A 4,536-nucleotide genomic window follows, 5' to 3' on the forward strand; every position below is an offset into this window, starting at 1 on the left:
ACACACTCCCCTACCTTTTCTGCCCCATTCCTAATTATGTTAGGAAAAAATAATCTTCCCTGTGGGGGTGGTAAAGCACTGGAACAGGTTGCCCAGGGAAGTGGATGCCCCATCCCTGGATGGGGCTTTGAGCAACCTGGTCTATTGCAAGGTGACCCTGCCCACAGCAGGGTGTTGGACCTTGATATTCAAGGTCCCCTTCCAACCCAAAACCATTCTATGATTTTATGATTCTATGATCCCACAACATATCCAAAGGAAGAAAAAAATAGGATAAATTTGAGGTACAGCTTTTTCTGCTTATGAAAGTGAAATAGTGGGGGAAAAGTAAAAAGTTTGTTTAACTTACTGCTTTGTTTAAAAAAAAAATCTGTAGTCTAAATCTGTTTTTTCTCCGCATGAGCTTTAGCAGGAAGTATAATTCCACAACGTTTCATATTTTTTTCCCCCTGAAACTATCCAGGGACATTCTGAATAACACATAAGCCCTTGAAAAAATAGTTTAAAAAACATAATATCTCTGCCTAGCTCTTGGTTATGAAAACAGCTCATACAGCAATTTTTGGGGAATGTAAACTGTGTAAAGCACCAAGGTCAGGCAAAAGGGATTTGTAGGTGTCGGGAAGTCGAAAGAAAGTAGCTGGAGGAAGCATCTGCTGTCTCCAGGGATGTCTCCAGAGATGCCTCCAAGCTGGACACCGCTGGCAGCGCGCTTGGAGGCGGTGGCAGCCGCTCCCTGCCGAGCCCGGCCGGGCACCTGCGGGGCGGGCGGGCTCCCGCTGCCATTGGCCTGGCGCCGCTTCCCGCCTCCTTTGAAAGCTCGGGAAGGGCGGGCGGCAGCCGTGCCTCGGCAGTCGGGCAGCAGGGCCGGGCGGCTCGGAGCGCTGGGCCAGCGCAGGAGGCCGCAGGTAAGGCCGGGCAGGCGGGGAGCGCTTTCGCCGGGTGTCCCTCCTGGGGACTGGGGCGGGCTCCCCGGAGCTGAGGGAGCGGCGCTGGGCTTCTTGGCTCGCGGGTTCTTCGAGCAAGGTGGCAGCGCTAAAGCGACGTTCGTGTGCTCAGTATGGCAGCGCTTGGCCTTGGCAGCTTCGTGCTTTATAGTAACTAGTAGTCTCCTTTGTTTGGTGGCTTTTTTTTTTTTTAATTTTGGTTTTTTAAATTTTTATTTCCCAATTATTTTTGGGGGGTTGACCTGTTAAGGTAGGTTTGCTATCTAAGCAGCTGAACTTGTGCTTGATCCAGCTGTGGTGATTTATAAATGTGTTTCTTAAGGCCCCAGCCTCTCCAGGAGTAGGGCAGGACTGTGTACTTTGGAAATGGTGCTTATGAAGGAGTGATGGAAAAACTTGTCTTATGATTTCTCTTGGGGCTTATCTTTTCATCTACTTGTTCAGTTGCCAAAAAATAGTGACATTAATGGTGAATTTACAAGGTAAGCTTTCTCCTTGTTCTAAAGCTGTTGATGATGAAAAAGAGCTAGTGAATGGATCAAAAATTATAATCTGGAGACCTAGAATTCATGTCATTGCTGAAATGCTTGTAATTCAAAAACTGGAACTTATTTTTGTTAGGGGGTGTTTAAGGATTGAGGATGTGTATACTGATGAAGAATCTCTTAATGGTATATTCTACTTACGTTGGGCTTTAGTGTGTTTTACTCTTTCATAATTGGGTGGGAATGATAAATCATTCTGGAGTTACTCCATCTGTTTTGAGGTAGAATTATCAACTAACACCTTCACAGCTATAATAGGACTGCCATGACATCCAGGGTACAGAATACAGTGTTAGACCTGACTAGAAGTAGTTAGCAGGATTACCCTGATTTATATGCTACTTGAAGAAAAGGCCAGGAATAGTTATAAGTGACTAGAATTATTGGAGTGTATGGCATGCTTCAATGTAAAATATATAGGTTTTCATCTGCCCTTAACATAGCTGCAATAAAGGCTACAAATATATGTGAGCTTCTAAGAACATATATACTTATATGGTTAATTAGTTCTGAAACTACTTAGGCTGAGCACAGGTACATAGTTTTTTGGGGTTTTTTGCCTGTCAGTTTCTGCACAGAATTCTGCTATGGCTTAGCTACAAAAAAAAAGAAAAAAAAAAAAAGGCAACTTTTTTTTTTTTGGTAGTAGTTTATTCTGTCTATAAACTTGTAAAGTCAGCTTGAACTAGAAATTTCTGTATGGTTTCTTGGTTCCCCCCTCCACAAACCAAATCTTGCAGCTTCAGTTCTCCCATAGTAGGACTAAACAGGATTCTGGTGGTAGCTGCTTCTGAAAACTGCCCAAGTGTCTCTTTGGAAATAGTCAGAATTTTAATGCACAAGCTGGCTGTGTTCGGTTATAGAATTACTGTTTCCAATGATATCCCTGCTGATCTCATGAAAGGGGGAAAAAGTAAACAGTAATGAAAAAGATGCTGGGTTTGTTCCAAGTGAAAGGAACAGTAATTATTTTTTCCCTCAAAGCTCTGTTTCTGTGTTCTCTCCCTCTCATCTGCTTCCCTGGGAGGTGAAGGGGAATGTGACTTGTGAGTCTCCCCATGGAATTCTGTCTGTTTGTGCAAGGTTTCTTTTTCCTCAAAATAAGTTATCATTTTGTAAGTCTTGTTATCTCTCACTTAATTCCTGTCTGAAAATAATCTTCTGAAGTCAATTTTGTTTAAAGTAAAGGTCAAGAGATATGCTACTACTTCCTCTACCAAGTTTTGTGACTTCACAAATTTGCTGCTTGCTTTTGAAGGTTTGTTGTTATGCGGGACTTGCAAACAGTTCTTACCAGATTAGTTCAAGACCCTCTCCTGGAAGCTGCTCCTCACAGATCCACCCCTGAGCTCTACTCTGCAACCTCTCATCTGCATGGGTGGGCTTGTGGGGTTGGGGGTGATGTGTAGCCTTGAATGAAGTAAGAAAATGAACTGCTATTTTTTACTTACTCAAATGCAGTGCTTCAGAGACTATTATTTAAGAGTAATGTCAATGTTTCAGCTTACTGATTGAAATAATTTAGAAAAATGCCAGTAAAATTTACAGTCTTTGCTTTTAACCTTTCTTCAGTGGCTCTTTTTTAATTAAGGAAAACTAGGGGAGGCCTCTGTTTAGCCTTTGCTGTACTTTGCTTTGCCTGTAGATACTTTTTTTTTTTCCAATTGCATTGCTGTTTCTACTCTTGAACTGTTACTCTGTCCATTAATGTCCTCTCTGTAGAACAGCTTGGAGTAAGATACAATTCTGCAAAGGCATGTATGTGATTGTGTATACAATAAGCATATCTACATATTTCTGTAATCAGTTAAAAACAAATGCCCTGCCCATGGTACCTTTTTTTTCCCTTTCAGATTTTATTTTAAAGGAAGCATTACCTACTTAGGAGAATTGGAGGGGTGGTGGGAGGGGGGATTACAGTAGAGAGACGGCAGCAGAGAGCTGTGAGGCTCCAGCGGACCTCTTTGGTTCAGCACTACAGGTGTGTATGTTCATTCACCTAGCAACACGCACAGCAGTAGCCTTGCTGAATTGTTTAACTGGTTATAAGAGACTGTTTGCATTAAGCCTGCGGGAGATAAAACTTGGAAGTGCTGGCGTTCTGTCTGTAGCAGTGCCCTGGCTGTCACTGTTGGACCAGGGTAGTTTCCCTGTCCCACAGAAAACTGAGAGTGCGGAAAATTTTTCCACTCTGTGCTGGAATAAATTCTCTCTTCCCTTCCCCCAAGCTTTTGTGGAAAAAAACAAAGTGTGAGCAACCCAAGCAGAAAAGCCAATAGCTGGGTGAAGGGGGCTTTCCAGGGGGGTGACGAACGGAGGGTCAGGTGCCTTCCTCGAAGCCAGGGCTGTGTGCCGGGCTCTGTCATGTGCCCGCTCGGCGCTGCAGCCGGGTGACCGAGGCAGGGCAGGTGTGTATCGGCCAGAGCGAGTTTCGGTGAGGATGAGTTGACACCTTCTTCCCCCTCCCTTCCTCCCCCGCCAATCACGTGTTTCTTACACTGGAAAACTCCCAACAAAATCTGTCTGCTACGTAGTGATGGGGGAACTCTTTTGAAAACAAAAGTGGGAGGGGGGGGAATACCCCTCCACCCACCGCAAAAAAAAAAAAAAAAAAAAAAAAGGCAAGCCAAACAGAACCCCGAGGAAAGCCAAGTCCAGTTCAGAGACGGGGGTGAAACACTTGAGAAGCAGGGGGTTTCAGTGACAGTCATCTGTCACATGAGCAGATTTGGGGAAATCAAATCCCCCGGCAAAACCGGGAAGCCCGTCGCTGCGAGGGCGGCGGCGCTCGGCTGTGGCCTGGCTGCGGGGGCGGCCCCGGCACCTGCCCCCGCGGTGGCTGCGGCGGCGGGCGGTGCCCTTCCCGTAGCAGGCGGTTCAGGGTGGGCAGGGCAGGTGCCGGGCCCCTTTTGCGGGCTAACGTGGCCCTTGCCCGGCGGCAGCGGGACGGAGCCGTGCGGGGCTGCCAGGGCAGGGGCTCGGGCACGGCTGTGCCCGCCCGGGGCTGCCACGGCAGCGGCGCGCGCCGGGGCGGTGCGAGCGCG

The 4,536-nt window shown here is 46.6% G+C and overlaps 1 protein-coding gene across 1 annotated transcript in view; it reads left to right on the forward strand.

Moving 5' to 3' along the window:
* Positions 1-846: 846 nt before the first annotated feature.
* SGMS2 (sphingomyelin synthase 2) overlaps positions 847-4,536 on the forward strand; it is a 35,218-nt gene continuing 31,528 nt past the window's right edge. The window contains exon 1 of the mRNA XM_041427899.1: positions 847-908. The gene's annotated coding sequence lies outside the window, so the exon portion shown is untranslated. The remainder of the gene's footprint in view (positions 909-4,536) is intronic.

This window comes from Onychostruthus taczanowskii, unplaced genomic scaffold, assembly GCF_017590055.1.
Source record: "Onychostruthus taczanowskii isolate IOZ18803 unplaced genomic scaffold, ASM1759005v1 scaffold12, whole genome shotgun sequence".
In the NCBI taxonomy this organism is placed as follows: Eukaryota; Metazoa; Chordata; class Aves; order Passeriformes; family Passeridae; genus Onychostruthus; species Onychostruthus taczanowskii.